Source organism: Oncorhynchus kisutch, linkage group LG1 (genome assembly GCF_002021735.2).
Source record: "Oncorhynchus kisutch isolate 150728-3 linkage group LG1, Okis_V2, whole genome shotgun sequence".
Classification (NCBI taxonomy): Eukaryota; Metazoa; Chordata; class Actinopteri; order Salmoniformes; family Salmonidae; genus Oncorhynchus; species Oncorhynchus kisutch.
Genome location: NC_034174.2, coordinates 55,471,337 through 55,494,324, shown reverse-complemented (window position 1 = coordinate 55,494,324; position 22,988 = coordinate 55,471,337). Strand labels below are relative to the sequence as shown.

Below are 22,988 nucleotides of genomic sequence, written 5' to 3'. Positions count from 1 at the left end.
AAAGGTTGATTGAGCAGTTTCGTGCCCCAGGAAAACACTTTGGCAGCAATTTCAACGTTTCAGTATGTCTAATGGCCCACAGGGTACTTTGGTTATCCCTAAAGTTACCCCTTGCATTCCCAACCTTACAAAAAAAGATTGCAGTTTTGAAAGTGCAGTAACTGCAGTCGACTGCAGTGTTTTGGACGCAGTAATTGCATAATTTCGTATGTACGTGGTCTTTTGATAGATGTTTAAAATGGTCAAATAAACAACATGTAACACTTTATATTGAAGGTACCCATTATAAAGGTTGAGGTAAATGTGTATTTAATCATTTATCAATGCATATTTAAAACCATTTTACCACAGATAGATCATCTTTGATTATACCATGGCATTGTTGAATACTAATTTCTGACTGTCTTGAAGGGCATTCTAGAGTGTGCATTATTTCCCTATTGCATGATGTAATTTAATGGCTAAGTTCATTCTTACATGTTCTATTTGAACTTCTTTTGAAAGCAAAAGTCAAATTGGAAACCTTAACTTCATTGTTGAATTAGATTTTCATAATAGTAAAGTTGGATGATGGTTTGCTTAGCTAAACTAGCAAGTCTATTTGTTTGGTTACTAAGGCAACTACTGTAACCATCTAGCTAGTTGTCACATTTATCTGTTCAGTGCCTGCCAAATAATGAACCAATATTAACCTGTAGCTGACCTGATCAGTCTCATGGAAAGAGCTGGTGTTCTTAATGTTTTGTACACTGTATGTAAGGTAATATTGATTTTGTACACGGTCTTACCTAGTTATTACCATAGGTGTGTACATAAGATGTGCCATATCTGCAGATGAACTGTATAAAGGTCCCCCTTCACCCTAGGGTGGCATGGATAACTTAATGTCTCTAGAGAAACCTGGGTTTAGATTTTTACAAGAACGACTACCTTTTAGAGAATACGCACCAATACAGCTGTGGGTGTAGATTGAGTATCAGAGTTCTGTGTTGCAGTATTTATACCAGGGGCTGATTTTTATATGCACAAAAAATAAGTTATTTTAGCTGGGGTCAAAATGACCTCAAAGTATTTTTTATTTTTTTTAAAGGTCCATATTGATAATTTATATTGCGAACAAGTTGATTGACAAAGTAATGAAACATTTAATAAACCAGCATTAAGCAGACTGTAGGTCACGATTCATGCCTTAAAATTATTTCTTCATACCTTTTCTTGACTAACATTCAAACCCAAATGCTTGTAACGCATACTGTAGAGTTCTTCATAGTATGTTGAGTTGGCTTGGAGACAAGTACAAGGAATAACAAAGGTAAGCAAGCCCTGCGCGATCCGGAACAGTTCATATTTCTGTAGCACGAGGCAGCTTGATGCAGAAATACACCTCCTCGACAGGACGTTAGTCTATTGCAGGGCCTTCCAATCTATAGTCTTAATGGTGAGTTCCAAGCAGAGAAGCATCCGGTCCCATTTATACAGTCTTTGGTATGACTCGGCGAGGGATGAAACTCACAACCTTCCAATCTCAGGGCGGACACTAACCAGGCCACTGAGTTGGTGCCAATAACGGAGAAAAATTATTCAATTAGCTGATGGATCCTCTGGAGCCAAGTAGCATTGAATCAAAAGCAAAATCTCTAAGTTGATGGGAGATTGCAGTGTAAATTTGAATTAATAGCGTTCATCCACGCAATCCACCAACGAATAGCTTTGCATAATTCCAGTTTGGTTCAAACATGGCAATTTTCACCTGTTTGGAATAGACTTAAGCAAAAGGCAGACAAATTGCAGTAATGAAGTGTCCTGGCAGAATCTGTCATTTTCAATTGAGGGGTCCGGCAGGTTGCGTGGAGTTGCCCTCTGCATTGCTGCCACAATTGCATTATTTCAACTCTTGCATTGCATTTGCCATGCAGCAATCGAACAAAAGTAAATAAAAGAGAATCACATTTCACAATAGTACAACTCCTGTATGAAATGCAACACTTGAGATATACATGATGTAACCGCAAAACATGGCAGTATAGTTGACCTGACCACACCCCATTCTCTCACAGTTCACAACACTGGCAAGATAAAGCTAAATAAAAACAGAATAGGGAAGTCACTACAGATGTTCTGGAACTGAGTAAGTATACTTGAAGCCAGGCAAGAACTGCTTTGGTGGTACTTTGGTGGATTTTCCTTAAGACAATATGAAACCAGCACTTATTGCCATATTAGCCACTACATTGTATATGTAAACCTGAATAGTACAGGGATTGGGGCTTTCAACTAAAAATAAATCAGGCTTTTAAAGAGGGAATGCAATCTATAACAAGATTGGGGCCTTTAGAAGCCATTTAGCACTTGTTACTTGAAAGGCAATGGAGCTCTGGTTAGAATCTAAAGGCAAGTGCATACAGTGGGCAAGAAAATTTGAATGCAAGTTGAAGCAGGGCATTAGCAAAAATGTCCTAGCCACCAGAAGACTCCTGGGAATCTTCCCCTACCCAGACCCACATGTCCATGCACCACCACACCACCTCCAGACTGCACCATGACTCTGGGCCGCTGCTTGGCCACCTATCTGACAAACTTTTCAATAGTGGTAGTGGTCGGGCTTGAAGGGTCCTTCGCAGTTAAGTCCAGGTATTTGGCTGCTTATCTGACAGCTTAGTCAGCTTGACGCCGAGCTTGTCGAGATGGGCGGTAGCCACCTCCTCATCCAGCTGCAGAAAGAAGAGAAAAAGGACATTACAAGTCAAATTCAGAATAAAGTTTTCTTACACTTATTGTAATGGGTTCAATCGTCACGCAAATCACATTTTCCCCTGAAAACAAAAACATACTTGGTTGCGCCCAAGCAGTTAGGTCAAAATCGCAGGAAAAATGCCAAAACTGGTCTCAATGCCAGTCTCAAGAACAGACATAATTAAAAAAGGAGCTGTCAAAAAAGGCTGAACAGGTCGAGCAGGAAAAGAATGAGGCATATCAGTGGTGGTTCTTATGTTTGACAGACCATGTACTCTTAAACTAAATAAATAAATAAATAAATAAAACTACATTCTAAAGGCAATAGACTGACCTCGAACCATCCCTGGCTTTGTTCCCAACTTCCCACAAGCATATCTCTTGCGCTCAGCTCTGAGTGTATGGCTTCAGTTAAAGGCCTTAAGATGTTCACCACAACCCATGTGTCACTCAATTTAAAATGACTGCGCAGTGCTCAATTTCAGCCTCAAGTACAAAGAGCCTCATTTCGGCTACCTATTACAGGGTTAATCAAAGCCATTATTCCCATTCAGCCTAGTTTCAATTTCTTTGAATAGTCACAAGACATCATATAATATACAGTGGGGCAAAAAAGTATTTAGTCAGCCACCAATTGTGCAAGTTCTCCCACTTAAAAAGATGAGAGAGGCCTGTAATTTTCATCATAGGTACACTTCAACTATGACAGACAAAATGAGAAGAAAAAATCCAGAAAATCACATTGTAGGATTTTTAATGAATTTATTTGCAAATTATGGTGGAAAATAAGTATTTGGTCACCTACAAACAAGCAAGATTTCTGGCTCTCACAGACCTGTAACTTCTTCTTTAAGAGGCTCCTCTGTCCTCAACTCGTTACCTGTATTAATGGCACCTGTTTGAACTTGTTATCAGTATAAAAGACACCTGTCCACAACCTCAAACAGTCACACTCCAAACTCCACTATGGCCAAGACCAAAGAGCTGTCAAAGGACACCAGAAACAAAATTGTAGACCTGCACCAGGCTGGGAAGACTGAATCTGCAATAGGTAAGCAGCTTGGTTTGAAGAAATCAACTGTGGGAGCAATTATTAAGAAATGGAAGACATACAAGACCACTGATAATCTCCCTCGATCTGGGGCTCCACGCAAGATCTCACCCCGTGGGGTCAAAATGATCACAAGAACGGTGAGCAAAAATCCCAGAACCACACGGGGGGACCTAGTGAATGACCTGCAGGGAGCTGGGACCAAAGTAACAAAGCCTACCATCAGTAACACACTACGCCGCCAGGGACTCAAATCCTGCAGTGCCAGACGTGTCCCCCTGCTTAAGCCAGTACATGTCCAGGCCCGTCTGAAGTTTTCTAGAGAGCATTTGGATGATCCAGAAGAAGATTGGGAGAATGTCATATGGTCCGATGAAACCAAAATATAACTTTTGGTAAAAACTCAACTGGAGGACAAAGAATGCTGAGTTGCATCCAAAGAACACCATACCTACTGTTTATTTATTTATTTATTTTACCTTTATTTAACCAGGTAGGCAAGTTGAGAACAAGTTCTCATTTACAATTGCGACCTGGCCAAGATAAAGCAAAGCAGTTCGACAGATAAAACGACACAGAGTTACACATGGAGTAAAAACAAACATACAGTCAATAATGCAGTATAAACAAGTCTATATACAATGTGAGCAAATGAGGTGAGAAGGGAGGTAAAGGCAAAAAAGGCCAAGATGGCAAAGTAAATACAATATAGCAAGTAAAATACTGGAATGGTAGTTTTGCAATGGAAGAATGTGCAAAGTAGAAATAAAAAAATAATGGGGTGCAAAGGAGCAAAATAAATAAATAAATTAAAATTAAATACAGTTGGGAAAGAGGTAGTTGTTTGGGCTAAATTATAGGTGGGCTATGTACAGGTGCAGTAATCTGTGAGCTGCTCTGACAGTTGGTGCTTAAAGCTAGTGAGGGAGATAAGTGTTTCCAGTTTCAGAGATTTTTGTAGTTCGTTCCAGTCATTGGCAGCAGAGAACTGGAAGGAGAGGCGGCCAAAGAAAGAATTGGTTTTGGGGGTGACTAGAGAGATATACCTGCTGGAGCGTGTGCTACAGGTGGGAGATGCTATGGTGACCAGCGAGCTGAGATAAGGGGGGACTTTACCTAGCAGTGTCTTGTAGATGACATGGAGCCAGTGGGTTTGGCGACGAGTATGAAGCGAGGGCCAGCCAACGAGAGCGTACAGGTCGCAATGGTGGGTAGTATATGGGGCTTTGGTGATAAAACGGATTGCACTGTGATAGACTGCATCCAATTTGTTGAGTAGGGTATTGGAGGCTATTTTGTAAATGACATCGCCAAAGTCGAGGATTGGTAGGATGGTCAGTTTTACAAGGGTATGTTTGGCAGCATGAGTGAAGGATGCTTTGTTGCGAAATAGGAAGCCAATTCTAGATTTAACTTTGGATTGGAGATGTTTGATATGGGTCTGGAAGGAGAGTTTACAATCTAACCAGACACCTAAGTATTTGTAGTTGTCCACGTATTCTAAGTCAGAGCCGTCCAGAGTAGTGATGTTGGACAGGCGGGTAGGTGCAGGCAGCGATCGGTTGAAGAGCATGCATTTAGTTTTACTTGCATTTAAGAGCAATTGGAGGCCACGGAAGGAGAGTTGTATGGCATTGAAGCTTGCCTGGAGGGTTGTTAACACAGTGTCCAGAGAAGGGCTGGAAGTATACAGAATGGTGTCGTCTGCGTAGAGGTGGATCAGGGACTCACCAGCAGCAAGAGCGACCTCATTGATGTATACAGAGAAGAGAGTCGGTCCAAGAATTGAACCCTGTGGCACCCCCATAGAGACTGCCAGAGGTCCGGACAGCAGACCCTCCGATTTGACACACTGAACTCTATCAGAGAAGTAGTTGGTGAACCAGGCGAGGCAATCATTTGAGAAACCAAGGCTGTCGAGTCTGCCGATGAGGATATGGTGATTGACAGAGTCGAAAGCCTTGACCAGATCAATGAATACGGCTGCACAGTAATGTTTCTTATCGATGGCGGTTAAGATATCGTTTAGGACCTTGAGAGTGGCTGAGGTGCACCCATGACCAGCTCTGAAACCAGATTGCATAGCAGAGAAGGTATGGTGAGATTCGAAATGGTCGGTAATCTGTTTGTTGACTTGGCTTTCGAAGACCTTAGAAAGGCACGGTAGGATAGATATAGGTCTGTAGCAGTTTGGGTCAAGAGTGTCCCCCCCTTTGAAGAGGGGGATGACCGCAGCTGCTTTCCAATCTTTGGGAATCTCAGACGACACGAAAGAGAGGTTGAACAGGCTAGTAATAGGGGTGGCAACAATTTCGGCAGATAATTTTAGAAAGAAAGGGTCCAGATTGTCTAGCCCGGCTGATTTGTAGGGGTCCAGATTTTGCAGCTCTTTCAGAACATCAGCTGAATGGATTTGGGAGAAGGAGAAATGGGGAAGGCTTGGGCGAGTTGCTGTTGGGGGTGCAGTGCTGTTGTCCGGGGTAGGAGTAGCCAGGTGGAAAGCATGGCCAGCCGTAGAAAAATGCTTATTGAAATTCTCAATTATGGTGGATTTATCAGTGGTGACAGTGTTTCCTATCTTCAGTGCAGTGGGCAGCTGGGAGGAGGTGTACTGTGAAGCATGGGGGTGGAAAATTCATGCTTTGGGGCTGTTTTTCTGCAAAGGGACCAGGACGACTGATCCGTGTAAAGGAAAGAATGAATGGGGCCATGTATCGTGAGATTTTGAGTGAAAACCTCCTTTCATCAGCAAGGGCATTGAAGATGAAACGTGGCTGGGTCTTTCAGCATGACAATGATCCCAAACACACCGCCCGGGCAACGAAGGAGTGGCTTCGTAAGAAGCATTTCAAGGTCCTGGAGTGGCCTAGCCAGTCTCCAGATCTCAACCCCATAGAAAATCTTTGGAGGGAGTTGAAAGTCCGTGTTGCCCAGCAACAGCCCCAAAACATCACTGCTCTAGAGGAGATCTGCATGGAGAAATGGGCCAAAATACCAGCAACAGAGTGTGAAAGCCTTGTGAAGACTTACAGAAAACATTTGACCTCTGTCATTGCCAACAAAGGGTATATAACAAAGTATTGAGATAAACTTTTGTTATTGACCAAATACTTATTTTCCACCATAATTTGCAAATAAATTCATTAAAAATCCTACAATGTGATTTTCTGGATTTTTTTTTCTAATTTTGTCTGTCATAGTCGAAGTGTACCTATGATGAAAACTACAGGCCTCATCTTTTTAAGTGGGAGAACTTGCACAATTGGTGGCTGACTAAATACTTTTTTGCCCCACTGTATTTCAACCAGGAGTTAGTGGGGTCAATTTCAGAATACAGTGACACCACATTTTTTTCCTATTAAACTGTACAGACTTGCAGGCATATAAAACCTAGAACTCTTTACAGGTTGTGAAAAAAAGCATATATAGGATACTCACAACTAAATAGCTACAGAATACAGGTGTGTCAATCTAATGATGAAAAGACAAATGCATTTACGTTGCTTCTCTTATAAATGGCTCACCTTTTTGGGCAGGAAGTGGGAGGGGGGGGCGTTAGTCCAACCTGCAGCTTGATGTTGATCTTCTCAGCGGAGTTGGCGTTGAGCCAGTTCAGGTCAATCTCACAGTCGAAGTATCCGATGTTGCAAACGATGGAGTCGTCTTTCATTTGCTCAAAGTGTCTGGGGAGAACAACAGTGCATTCATTAATTCAACTGGGAAAGAGGACAAGTACAATAGAGTGTCTAGTTTGAGAAAGACACCTCACATATATCTTTTTGTACCTTAAATTTAACTAGGCAAGTCAGTTAAGAACTAATTCTTATTTACAATGACAGCCTAACAAAAGGCAAAAAGGCCTCCTGCGGGGAAGGGGGCCTGGGATAAAAAATAAATACAATATAAATATAGGACAAAAACACACATCACAACAAGAGAGAACACAACACTACATAAATGGAGACCTAAGACAACATAGCAAGGCAGCAACACATGACAAGACAGCATGGTAGCAACACAACATGGTACACACATTATTGGGCACAGAAAACAGCACAAAGAGCAAGGCAGAGACAACAATACATCACACAAAGCAGCCACAACTATCAGTAAGAGTGTCCATTATTGAGTCTTTGAATGAAGAGATTGAGATAAAACTGTCCAGTTTGAGTGTTTGTTGCAGCTTGTTCCAGTCGCTAGCTGCAGCGAACTGAAAAGAGGAGCGACCCAGAGATGTGTGTGCTTTGGGGACCTTTAACAGAATGTGACTGGCAGAACGGGTGTTGTATGTGAAGGATGAGGGCTGCAGTAGATGTCTCAGACAGGGGGGAGTGAGGCCTAAGAGGGTTTTATAAATAAGCATCAACCAGTGAGTCTTGGGACAAGTATACAGAGATGACCAGTTTACAGTTTGGCAGCTGGGGTGAAAGAGGAGAGATTACAATAGAGAAAACCAAGTCTAGATTTAACTTTGGCCTGCAGCTTTGATATGTGCTGAGAGAAGGACAGTGTACCATCTAGCCATACTACCAAGTACTTGTATGAGGTGACTACCTCAAGCTTTAGTAATAACATCTGTGGGAGGAGGGGCATTCGTCTTATCAAACCACATGACCTTTGTTTTGGAGGTGTTCAGAACAAGTTTAAAGGGTAGAGAAAGCTTGTTGGACACCAAGAAAGCTTTGTTGTAGGGCAATTAACGTAAAATCCGGGGAGGGGACAGCTGAGTAAAAGACTATCATCAGCAAATAAATGGATGAGAGAGCTTCCTATTGCCTGAGCTATGTTGTTGATGTAAATTGAGAAAAGAGTGGGGCCTAGGATCGAGCCTTAGGGTACTCCCTTGGAATCAGCCAGTGGCTGACAGCAGATTCGGACTTTATACACTGCACTCTTTGAGCGAGGTAGTTAGCTAACCAGCCCAAAGACCCATCAGACACCAATACTCCTTAGCCGGTCCACAAGAATGGAATGGACTACCTTATCAAAAGCTTTGGCCAAGTCAAAAAAATAACAGCACAATTTGCTTAGAATTAAGGGCAATGGTGACATCATTGAGGACCTTTTAAGGTTGCAGTGACACATCCATAACCTGAGCAGAAACCAGATTGCATATCTGAGAGAATAGTATAGACATCAAGAAAGCCAGTCAGTTGATTATCAAAAGTGTTGGAAAAACTTGTCAACAAACAGGCCTATAACAGTTAGGATCAGATTTATCTACCCCTTTAAATAAGGACGAACCGTGGCTGCTTTCCAAGCAATGGGAAACTCCCCAGAAAAGGAGAGACAGTACCTGCAAAACACCAGTCTCAACGTCAACAGTGAAGAGACGACTCTGGGATGCTGGCCTTCTAGGCAGAGTTGCAAAGAAAAAGTTATTTCTCAGACTGGTCAATAGAAATAAAAGATTAAGATGGGCAAAAGAACACAGACACTGAACAGTGGAAGATTGGAAAAAAGTATTATGGACAGACAAATCTAAGTTTGAGGTGTTTGGATCACAAAGACAAACATTTGTGAGACGCAGAAAAAATTAAGATGCTGGAGTGTCAAGCATGGTGGAGGCAATGTGATGGTGTGCTTTGGTGGTGGTAAAGTGGGAGATTTATACAGCGTAAAAGGGATCTTGAAGAAGGAAAGCTATCGCTCCATTTTTCAACGCCATGCCATACTCTGTGGACGGCGCTTAATTGGAACCAATTTCCTCCTACAACAGGACAATGACCCAAAGCACAGCTCTAAACTATGTAAGAACTATTTAGGGAAGAAGCAGTCAGCTGTTATAATGTCTATAATGGAGTGGCCAGCACAGTCACCAGATCCCAACCCTATTGAGCTGTTGTGGGAGCAGCTTTACGTAAGAAGTGCCCATCAAGCCAATCCAACTTGTGGGAGGTGCGTCAGGAAGCATGGGGTGAAATCTCTTCAGATTACCACAACAAATTGACACTTTGAATGCCAAAGGTCTGCAAGGCTGTAATTGTTGCAAATGGAAGATTCTTTGACGAAAGCAAAGTTTGAAGGACACAATTATTATTTCAATAAAAAATAATGATTTATAACCTTGTCAACGTCTTGACTACATTTCCTATTCATTTCATGCATGTTTTCATGGAAAAACAAGGACATTTCTAAGTGTCATTGTCATGCGGTTAATAAAAAAAAGTATATCTAAATGATAGTGACAAATCTAAAAGTTACTTCTATTGCCATCCATGTAGAAATAGCCTACATAAAGTAAACAAATAAAAACATTGCAGCCTGCAGATATAAAAAAGCCTATAAAAAAATAAAAATAAATCCTATATAAAAAATAAAATAAAACATATTTGCAACACATGGCCTGTCTGCAAAAAAACGTATTGACTTGGTCCGGCCCGAACCTTTCGCTAGGAAACGTGCAGCATTGTATAAAATATTCTAGGCCCTCGTATCCAGTGAGCTCAGGGCAGACACAGCTGTAGGCTATTTGTGCAAGGGATAAGAAGTAAATCAGGTATTTTATGGCGTTTCACCTGGATCAGAGCATGACATTTTTCCCCTTTCATGCAGTGGTTATCGAAAGGGAGAGAGATGGAAATATTGCTCAAGTACATTGAACTACTGTCATTCTCAATGGATTCTATAAACAGACTTGGTTTACTTGTGGTTTGAAGTGAAGAAAAAATTACTTTAAGAAGCGCCACTCGTCATTAGTGGTCTTGAGTTAAGACAGATGTCCCAAATGTGCAAACATATAGGTCTACACTTGCGTGCAGGCCAGGTGGCATAGACCTACTTCTATATGCGTAATCAGGTCCGTGTCCTTACTCAACACTGACAGGAGCGCTCCAAAAATAAATATCATTAATAAATTGAGAACTCATAAATGGAATGAAACAATGTACTACTGGTGATCTATGTAATGGGGAATTGATAGACTAACAATAAAAGGGCAAACAATTCACACGATTAAGTTATGAAACAATGAATGTGGACAAAATGGCGGGAGAACAAATTCTGAGAGAGACAGAACTTGTGCAACTTAGCCACACTCTTCTTATTGGACCGTGTCATCCCCGTGGCCTCCACAATGGGTTAGTCCAAAGAGACAGGAGCAAATCAGACAGGTGTCTTGTGTGCCATGTACAAAAACAATCTATTTGCGACTGCTCGTCCAACAGCCTATTGCCCAAACAAGCGATTAAATGGGGTTAGCCCAACTTGACTGCGTGTACTTCTGATCAGACAGTGTTTAACATGGGTTGCATGGTGTTCTACTGGACTCCAAAATTATACCTACTTGCCCAAAAGGATGTCCTCACAGCCAGTGGTGGTCACAAAGATGTTCCCCTCCTTGCAAGCCTCCTCCATGGTGGTGACTTCATATCCTACAACAATCACAAAAGCCAATTAAATACTACACAAAAGCAATGTACAACATTGCTTTTACACTTGAGCTTGATACTACCTCTGCTGCAGTGAACAAATGACATGGGGTCAAACAGAAAATGTTTGCATATTATGTACAGCAATTATAAATGGCCTTCAACTTAAAACAAATTCTTCAGATCATATTTGCTAGGCACCCAAGATAACTGAATGCACACCTATAACAAATCTCCAATAATATTTTGAGAATGTAAATTAAATCTGAACAATAACATAATCAAACTAAAACGGATCCAGACCCTCCACGGCAGCCTGCAGGACATTGATGGGGTCCACCTCTGTGACGATGACGCGGGCACCGAACCCACGGAGGGCCTGGATGCAGCCCTTGACAACGTCACCGTAGCCGTCAACAACCGCCACCTTTCCATCAATCATCACGTCGGTGGCCCGCTTGATCCCGTCAATCAGAGACTCTCTGCAGCCATACAGTTTGTCGAACTTGCTCTGGAGGGAGAGAGAGAGAAATGATCTATAGAGAGGGAGTCAATACCGCTGCTTACTCATTATTTTATGGCACTTTAAGAACTGATGAGTCAAGCATGGCCCTACTAAGGGAGGATGATGGGGTCTACCTTGGTGACTGAGTCATTGACCTGGGACCTTGAGCTCGCCGTTCTTCATCATCTTGTACAGGTTGTGCACCACTGTGGTGGTCCCCTCAGACACATTGATTCCCAAAGGAGACAATTTGACAATCTTTAATTAGCACTTTTTTTAAATGGCATCCACATGTGGTAGGTGGCACCATCATAAAGGTCACAAAATTATCAGGGCCTTAGTTCTCTGAGAAGAGATCAGGCTAATATGAATGTCAGGTTAACATTTCAAACAGGAGTTAAGACTTCCCTCCTTAGGAACATCATTCCCAAGGGACTGTGTTTAAAGTTAAGAGTTCCTGCTGCATGTTGCTTACCAAGCACCTTAAGTTCATCCGCAGTTCTCAGTATTGACTCTGGAGTAATGCCGCCACCTAGTGTACAAGACTGAGAAGTACAGCCCTGCTGACAATCAAAGCAGTATCACCCTTGCAATTTGGGGAAGGCATATTTCCATAGCTGAACCACACTAAATTAGATCTGAGAGTACTAGTGTACAGGACTAGTGTGGAAAGGCTGTGCCTATTAAAATACCTCTAGTGTTTCGCATTGGGGCATAAAGTAAACCACTTTTACATTGCACGGTTACCCCATCACTCATTTATTTAGATTGCTGGCTAAAGTGTGTCTTTGCTGTTTAAAGAAAATAGAAACCATGGATTAGTCTCCCAGCCAATATAAAACATCAAGCTAAATACTGAACTTCCCCTTTAATGCTTTGCTCTGGATGTAACAGTCATTCCTTTAAAAGCTCTTACAGGATGCAACACACCCGAAAATCAAACTTAACTTGCCACACAGCTGAACAAAAAGGCAAACCAACAAAGGCTTGACCGGATAAGGTAAATGATTATGACAAATAACTGTGACAAGTCAAATGCAGGGGCATTGGCTAAATATCAAACCTCATGTTTACATTTTTGTAAGGCAAAAGCAAAATGGGAGCTCTACTACTACACGGTATTTCACTTCAGTACCCTTCGGATCCAGTTAGGGCCAAGGGGGAGGGAGCGAATTGGGACATGTGAATACCACTGTCCTCCTTAGCCCTTCAATGTTTGCAGCAATATGGTGCCCTGCTTCTTTAATTAAGCAGCAGTATGAGAGGCCTGAGGCCCTGAGAGTTGTAAGTCAGAGATAGCTAGGTCCCATACCTGACAGCAGTATGGGGTACTTCTTGTGGTGAGGTTGCCGCTGTCATCCAGGATCATGTTGAGGGGCTGGCCGTCCTTCCAGTAGATGGTCTGCTCAATGCACCACACATACTCCTCGTCGGTCATCCCCTTTCAGGCATAGACTGCAATGAGAGAGGAGCGTGAGAATCAGGGTTGATGAGCGCTTTGCAATGGCATCAGACCCAATGGATGCATTCAGTGAGGATGAAGCAGGATAAAAAAAATGTTTTAACAAAGCAGGCACTACCAATTGGGAAAGTTCATTTTCATATTCCATTTTAAAACACTATACCAATTGTACCAAATGAATGCAACCCAGGCAATAGGACAATAATACAGACTTTTGAGTGCACACCAGGGCCTGGTTTCCGATAGCGATGGAACTTAGGCTTGCGAGTGTAAAGGATGCATCCTTCCGAAGATGTAACATGTGTTTCCAAAAACACCACTCAGAGAAATGTTCACTAAGTGCGTCGTCGAGGCATGTGTCAAAACTAATAGGATCAAATGAAAGGCAGCGCTGCTCTCGGATCAGCCTTCTCCATTAAAATTGTACCTTAATATTATAATTATTCCATAATACTGACGAGGGATAAGCGCAGAGATATCACCTATAGCTCAGTTACCTTAGCTTAAATACCAACATAGACGGATAGTCATGTCTTGAGTTGAAACAAGGTAAAGTTAACTTTAGTGAAGCAAGTTATACATTCTTGGCCTATGATCACAAATTCCTTGAAAATCGAACTATTGTCGTTGACAACTGAAGTGTGAAGAGCTTTCCAACACTTGTTTCACACATAATGGCCACGTTTCAGGCAATTTCTTAGCAGTCACACTGTGCAGATGAAAACTGGAGCAGTGCTACTCAGGAATCAAATCAACATATGACATTCAAGCCGTAGAACAGCGAGTGGCTGAAACTCTGCTATAAACCAAACCAAATAAGCACCCCACTGTGATGAAGACGCTGCTACTCCTCTGGCTTTGTAACTTCTCCCCCAGGACACCACCCCCAAGTACTACATCACTACATGTCAAGTTTGGCAAGTTCAGGGCCAAATAGTTACTCAGCAAATATCCTCTAGTATTTCACTGATTGAAACACTACAGCAGGGGTAACATTGTGCTCTGGAGTGATGAATGTTTGGCAAGGAATATAGGCCTACTCACAAATGAAAAGGAATTGGACTGTGCAACACTCCCCGTTTGGGTAAACATGTTCTGGTTTATCGAGGGGGAGTTCTATAATTAACAAATCACAATACAAGTCCATAGAGTGAACAACAGGCTTACATGCTGACCAAACCAGATGTGCGCATGTTGATTTTGTACCCCCACACCAGACACGATCAGGACACGCAGGATGAAATATCAAAACAAACAACCAATTATATTACATTTGGGGACAGGTCGAAAAGCATTAAACATTTATGGCAATTGAGCTAGCTAGCCTGCTGTTGCTAGCTAATTTGTCCTGGGATATAAACATTGGGTTGTTGGTTGCTGAAATGCAATGGGTTTCATGCATGTTAACATCAGAAGCCTCCTCCCTAAATTTGTTTAATTCACTGCTTTAGCACACTCCACTAACCCTAATGTCCTAGCCGTGTCTGAATCCTGGCTAAGGAAGAAAAAAAAAATCTGAAATTTCCATCCCCAACTACAACTTTTCCGCCAAGATAGAACTGCCAAAGGGGGTGGAGTTGCAATCTACTGCAGAGATAGCATACAGAGTTCTGTCATGCTATACAGGTCTGTGCCCAAACAGTTTGAGCTTCTACTAATAAAAATCCACCATACCATTCAGTTAAGTCTCTCACTGTCGCCGCTTGTTATAGACCCCCCTCAGCCCCCAGCTGTGCCCTGGACACCATATGTGAATTAATTGCCCCCCATTTAGCTTCAGAGTTTGTACTGTTAGGTGACCTTAACTGGGATATGCTTAACACCCCGGACTTCCTACAATCTAAGCTAGATGAACTCATTTTCTCACACAAATTATCAAGGAACCTACCAGGTACAATCGCAAATCCGTAAACACGACACCCTCATAGATATCAGCCTGACCAATCTGCCCTCTAAATACACCTCTGCTGTCTTCAACCAGGATCTCAGCGATCACTGCCTCATTACCTGTGTCCGTAATGGGTCCGTAAGCTTTGCAGGCCTTTATTTCATAGGGGTGTTAAACATTTTCTAACCTCGCAATAACTATCTTTCACATGGACACTGAAAAGATCCGCAAATGGCTGTATGTGGTATGGATCAAGGACAGGAGAGGTGTTCGAAACAGAGGTGCTTAAAGGAAGGCGCACAGGTAGGTCTAATGAAAAACAATGTTTCATATGCTCTTTTTAAATCACAGTAATAGGCAGGGATTTGTCAGTCAGAGTGAGCTTGATAAGGTGAAAGAATCCTTTTCATAGCATCACTTTCATATACTGTACATTAACATCTTATGGCTGGGGGGCAGTATTGAGTAAGGTGCCCAGAGTAAACTGCCTGCAACTCAGGCCCAGAAGCTAAGATATGCATATTATTAGTAGATTTGGATAGAAAACACTCTGAAGTTTCTAAAACTGTTTGAATGATGTCTGTGAGTATAACAGAACTCATATTGCAGGCAAAAACCTGAGACAAAACCCAACCAGGAAGTGGGAAATGTGAGGTTTGTAGTTTTTCAACTCATTGCCTATCGAATATACAGTGTCTATGGGGTCATATTGCACTTCCTACGGCTTCCACTAGCTGTCAACAGTCTTTAGAACCTTGTTTCATGCTTCTACTATGAAGGAGGGGGGAATGAGAGCTCTTTCAATCAGGTGTCTGGCAGGAGCTGATCACGCGTGCTCCCGTGAGAGCGACCTGCGTGCCATTGCATTTCTAAAGACAAAAGTAATTATCCGGTTGAAACATTATTGGAGATTTATGTTAAAAACATCCTAAAGATTGATTCTTTACATCGTTTGACATGTTTCTACGAACTGTAATGGAATTTTTTGACTTTTCGTCTGACCTCCGCATTGTGAATTTGAATTTGTGAACTCAAGGCGCGAACAAAAAGGAGGTATTTGGACATAAATGGACTTTATCGAACAAAACAAACATTTATTGTGGAACTGGGATTCCTGGGAGTGCATTCTGATGAAGATCAAAGGTAAGTGAATATTTACAACGCTATTTCTGACTTTTACTGACTCCACAACATGGCGGATATCTGTATGGCTTGTTTTAGTGTCTAAGCGCCGTACTCAGATTATTGCATGGTGTGCTTTTTTGGTAAAGCTTTTTTCCTCTCTAATTCTGCTTTTTGTGACTCCTCTCTTTGGCGGGAAAAATGGCTGTTTTTCTGTGACTAGGTACTGACCTAACATAATCGTTTGGTGTGCTTTCGTCGTAAAGCCTTTTTGAAATCGGACACTGTGGTGGGATTAACAACACGTTTATATTTAAAAAGGTGTAAAATGTTTGAGGAATTTTAATTATGAGATTTCTGTTGTTTAAATTTGGCGCCCTGCACTTTCACTGGCTGTTGTCATATCGATCCCGGTAGCGGGATCTAAGCCATAAGTAGTTCATAAGTAGTTCAGAGTTTAGATATCATCCTGACCAACCCGTCCTCTAAATACACCTCTATTGTCTTCAACCAGGATCACAGCGATCACTGCCTCATTGCCTGCGTCCGTAATGGGTCACCGGGCAAACGACTACCCCTCATCACAGTCAAACGCTCCCTAAAACACTTGAGCGAGTAGGCCTTTCTAATCAACCTGACCCAGTATCCTGTAAAGATATTGACCTGATTCCGTCAGTAGAGGATGCCTGGTTATTCTTTGAAAGTGCATTCCTAACCATCTTAAATAGGCATTCCCCATTCAAAAAATGCAGAACCATTAGCATCTAAGTTGCGATATGCAACTTTTCAGGGAAGTTAGGAACTTATCGGCAGACTCAATAGCCTTGGTTTCTCAAATGACTGCCTCACCTGGTTCACCAACTATTTCTCAGATAGAGTTCAATGTGTCAAATCGGAAGGCCTGTTGTCCGGACCTCTGGCAGTCTCTATGGGGGTGCCACAGGGTTCAATTCTAGGGTCGACTCTTCTCTGTATACATCAATAATGTCGCTCTTGTGACTGGTGATTCTCTGATCCACCTCTACGCAGACGACTCCATTCTATATACTTCTGGCCCTTCTTTGGACACTGTGTTAACTAACCATACAACACTCCTTCCGTAGCCTCCAACTGCTCTTAAATGCAAGTAAAACTAAATGCATGCTCTTCAACCGATCGCTGCCCGCACATGCCCGCCTGCCCAGCATCACTTCTCTGGACGGTTCTGACTTACAATATGTGGACAACTACAAATACCTAGGTGTCTGGTTAGACTGTAAACTCTCCTTCCAGACTCACATTAAAACATTCATCTCCAATCCAAAATTAAATCTAGAAATCGGCTTCCTATTTCGCAACAAAGCATCCTTCACTCATGCTGCCAAACATACCCTCGTAAAACTGACCATCCTACCGATCCTTGACTTCGGCGATGTAATTTACAAAATAGCCTCCAACACTCTACTCAGCAAATTGGATGCAGTCTATAACAGTGCCATCTGTTTTGTCACCAAAGCCCCATATACTACCCACCACTGCGACCTGTATGCTCTCGTTGGCGGGCCCTCGCTTTATAATCTGGAGCCCACTGGCTCCAGGTCATCTATAAGTCCTTACTAGGTAAAGCCCCGCCTTCTCAGCTCACTGGTCACCATAGCAGCACCCAGCTGTAGCACGTGCTCCAGCAGATATATTTCACTGGTCACTCCCAAAGCCAACTCCTCATTTGGCCACCTTTCCTTCCAGTTCTCGGCTGCCAATGACTGGAACGCATTGCAAAAATCACTTAAGCTGGAGACTCATCTCCCTCACTATCTTTAAGCATCAGGTATCAGAGCAGCTTACAGATCATTGCACCTGTACATAGCCCATCCAACTACCTCATCCCCATATTGTTTTTTTTACATTTTTATTGCACCCCAGTATCTTTACTTGCACATTCATCTTCTGCACATTATCACTCCAATGTTTATTTGCGAAATTGTAATTATTTTGCCACTACGGCCTATTTATTGCCTTACCTCCCTAATCTTACTTCATTTGCACACACTGTATATACTTCTATTGTGTTATTGACTGTATGTTTGTTTATTCCATATGTAACTCTGTGTTGTTGTTTGTGTCACACTGCTTTGCTTTATCTTGGCCAGGTTGCAGTTGTAAATGAGAACTTGTTCACCTGGTTGAATAAAGGTGAAATAAAATTTAAAAAAATACTGTATGTGGGAATGTCTTGTCTGTTTTACATGTAGTGTTGGTACATGGAATATTCCTCAACTGCATATGTCATGAATTGCTATTGAAAAAAGAAGTATTATGTTAAACTGACATTTTCAGATATGATTTTGACAAACACACTTTGGTGCTTACAATTCATTCTCGATTGTCATATATTTGGTGGGCACTGTCATCTGTGATCTTTGTAATAGGACTTTCTTTAAGCACGTACTGATGAAACTGTCAATTAATTATTTTTTTGTAAAGTCTACAAACGCTTGACATGTATTCACTCTGTGATAGGGCTGGATCCTATATGCTACTTTTATTATTGTCCTGGAAATGGTTCAGTGCCTATAATTTAGGCTGTGTGTAGAATGGGGTATAAAGTAAATTACCTCTACTACTAAATTACTACTAGATTATAGTGAAAACAGTATACAAAAACAGCATACAAATGTGGCTTGTGTATTCAGTTACCTATAACTAATCAGAATTCCATTATGTTTACATAAAAAAGAGAATACTTCAAAATGAGAAGATCCTGCCATGGAAAAGATGACTGGGTGGACATAAAGTGTAAAGGAGGGGAAATAACTCACACCATGCAGCAGGACACCTTCAGACTTTGTAATGCAGGTTTGTTAGTTATATTTTCAATAATGAATGGTTAGCTGTTATGTGACAATTAGATGGCCAATGAAGTTGCACAGAACTTCCCCAACATCCCCTCCCAAATTTATATGGAACCTTCAAAGACACATGGAGCAACTGCAAAAAGAAATGGCTGAGGATATACTAAAAATGTCTGGTATGTAATGACATTTAATTCAAAGTAAATTCTTCATTTTTATGTAGTTGTGTCGGACAGCCATATGTTCAGTTCATGCCTTTGATTTCAGAGTTCAACAAAGCCAACAACTGCTTCATGTGTGCCACTGATAAAGAATCTGAATGTGGCCCTGAGACTGACTGGGTTAGTAACTTAATTTAACATGTTAATAATCTTCTGACAACAGTGACGGCATGTAAGACAATTTATGATATAACACAATGGATGGCTAATTCATCATTGATATTATTTATAAACGTGTTACGCTTTGTTTTGTTTGCCAACGGTGGTTCCATGTGCTGTAACTAGGAATGAAGACAAAATAGTTCAACAGAGTAAAGAACAAACTGGAAGTGCAGTCTTTGTTGAAAATGTATGCTATACCCCATCCACACTGAAGAGGCTCTGAAATGTACATCAACCAGGGATAAAGACAAAGTTAACACTGAAATGTTTCATACTTATTTGAAGTTAAGTGTCTGTTGACATGTTGGAAAAGATTAAAGGTCTACAATTTCTGTTTAATTTGTCAATATTACATTTTTATTAATTGATTTACTGGCCACCATTACTGTGGTTACATGTATAATGGTCAATACAGTATATGTATATAAACATGGTCAATACAGTAGATGTATTGACCAGCAAACCCACTGCAGCCTACCTCACTAGTTCACTCTCCATCCCTGCTTTGGACAATTAATAGCACGACTCTCGTACTTTGCCCTTTTCCTTTATGGTTGATATTAATGACGAAAGGAGATATGTCTCCCTCTCCTATTGTGTACCGCTATTAAATACTGTGGAAAAATAAATAAAAAAACAGGGAAAATAAGTACTTAGAACTACCAATTATTATAGCTAAATATTAAAGAAAACACAACACTGGACCCCCTAATTGTCAAACTAATATTAATGTACAAGAATATAGAAGAGACATAACTAGAGGTTATGCAATATGGGTGTATATCCACTGCATGCTTCTTAGGTGTGTAATTGACATGACCAAGGAGCTATTGAAATTTAAAACTATGAAAAATGTACGTTACGCCGTGTGATTTTACAGTACACAAACTGTCACGTTTGTCGTAAAGAGACCAAAGCGCAGCATGATTAGAATACATTCTTCTTTTCATGAACACTTAAACAAACTAACGTGAAGCTATGAACAACGAGCGCAGACACAGGCAACTACACATAGACAGTAACCCACAAACTATCCAAGGCATATGGCTACCGAAATATGGTCCCCAATCCGAGACAACGATAAACAGCTGCCTCTGATTGAGAACCAATCTAGGCAACCATAGACATAAAAACACCTAGACTGGAAAAAACCCATAAACATACAAAAACTCTAGACTGGATAAAAACACATATATCACCCTCGTCACACCCTGACCTAACCAAAATGATAAAGAAAACAAAGATAACTAAGGTCAGGGTGTGACACAAACAAGAGTGCAATATAGAAGGGTACATTCTGCACCATGTTTGTGTCAGAAGGTCACATGACCAAGGAGCTATGGAAATTTTACATTTTGAAAAATGAATGTAAAAATGTGTGAGATGAAAGTGGACAAACTAAAAGGTGTGCAATGTGTAGGCCCACTGAGTGGACATTCTGAACCTTGCTTGAAGTCAGAAAGTCACATGACCAAGGAGCTATTGAAATTTGACATTTTGAAAAATTCATGTAAAATCTTGGGAGAGGAAAATGGACAAACTAAAGGGTGTGCAATATCAAAGGGTAGTCAGTGGACATTCTGGACCTTGTTTGAGTCATTAGGTCACATGACCAATGAGCTATTGAAATTCGAATGTAAAAAAAAGTTTGTACTTTGTTTATGCTCCCTAACTAATTCAACTAGGAATACAAAATGCTGCTCACATTTCCACATGTTTATTTGCTTTGGAAAGCAAATTAATGTCCAAATCGTGAAAATAGGACCTGTGCAATGTTGTGCGAAATTTTTCCAACATAATGACACTTATTTGGAGACTGTGGCTTGAAAGCTATTGAAGTTTGAAAGCGCGAATATCCGTTGAAAATTCAACTTGAAACTGTCTTTACCTCGGTGTGCCCAGCCTACCTTAGATTTGACAGCCTGCACATGCGCAGTTTGGCGCTAGACGAGCGTTATACTGCTGACGTGTTTATGCGCATGAGTTTAGCTAGCCTACAAGCGTTATCCAGTGGAGAAGCAGCTTCATACTGTACTGTCTTTGGAAGATAACACACTAATATTTCCCTTCATTGCCTGTGCCAGACTCCAGGGTGACATACTGCCTGTCAATCAAGGAAAACTGGCGGCGACACACACTGCAAAGACTTGCACATCATCATCTGCACATCTATCACTCCAGTGTTAATGCTAAATTGTAAATATTTCGCCACTATGGCCTATTTATTGCCTTACCTCCCTAATCTACTACATTTGCACACACTGTAAATAGATGTTTCTATTGTGCTATTGACTGTACGTTTGTTTTTCCCATGTGTGACTGTTGTTTTTGTCGCACTGCATCGCTTTATCTTGGCCAGGTCGCAGTTGTAAATGAGAACTTATTCTCAACTGGCCTACCTGGTTAAATAAGGTGAAATGAAAAATAAAACAACGTAGGTAACTTAGTACCGAGCTCAGAAAACAAACGAAAGCACCATGCTCGACTAAATGGATTACAACCACCGAGAACATAGTTCAATCTTCTGAAATAAACCATGATTGACTGAGGACAAGTGTTAGGTGCATGTCGACTCGATTTATTCTGTGATGTAACAAAACTCTTTACCTTCTACCACATATATGTGAATTGCATGCCAAAACTGCTGTCACTGGTTATGCATGGGTAAGGCTTTGTAAAAATAACAAAATCCTGCAGGTAAATGGACCGTGTTCCGTCCGGACTGGATTATACAAGTTTATAAATGCCAGTGCACATTTGCAGATGTCTGGTTAGCCGACTGTCCAATGATTAGCTAGCCATCACTTGATATAAATCAGCTAAAATAGCGCCAAGCTAGCCAAATGTGCAGTCTAAAATCTGTTACTCGACATTAGCCTAGCTGGTTAGCCACCCGTTAATCCACAATCAATGAAGGGCTTGAAGCTCGCCTGTATGATAAAGAATATAAATAATGTACATTCATACTGACCGACTTTGAAGTGAAGTTTCTCAGACATTATGGTTTCTTTTTGATGTCACCGTCTTGATATGTGTGGTTGTTGCTACCTGGCTTTGGACAGAGAGGGTATAATATTTGTGAACTTGAATTTAAGTATCAGTCAATTTGCTTGCTTGTAATATTCATGAGGTCTCCGTGCCAACTTCAACATTACGCTTCCAATTGGCTGAGAATGTTCCTGCCCCGTACGAAAGAAAGCGAGTTCGTTTTGCATGGACCGGTGCCACGGGAAATAGTTTGCAAATAAAGACAATTCTCATTGGTCGTTAAGTAAAATCTCGACCCGGGGTAAAGGACCATGCAAAACGAACTGGCTCTTAGCCACAGAGAGTGGCAGCCAAAAACAGTTTCATACCACAACCTCTTTTATTGAATAGTTAATAATTGGGTGGCAGTTAGCCTAGTTGCAAGAGTATTGTGCCAGTAACTGAAAGGTTGCTGGTTCGAATACCTAAGCTGACAAGGTGAAAAATCTGTCTGTGCCCTTGAGCATGGCACATAACCCTAATTTGTTCCAGAGGTGCCTTACTAGTACGGACCCAGTAAAACAACACATTTCACTACACCTATCTGGTGTATGTGACAATAAACATGTGTTTTATAGCACTACTATTACATAGTAATAACCAAAAACAAATCACG

General features: G+C 41.3%; 1 pseudogene; it reads right to left on the bottom strand.

The window, feature by feature from the left end:
* Positions 1-286: 286 nt before the first annotated feature.
* LOC109891089 (adenosylhomocysteinase-like) lies at positions 287-22,473 on the bottom strand (annotated as a pseudogene).
* Between the last annotated feature and the right edge of the window lie 515 nt (positions 22,474-22,988).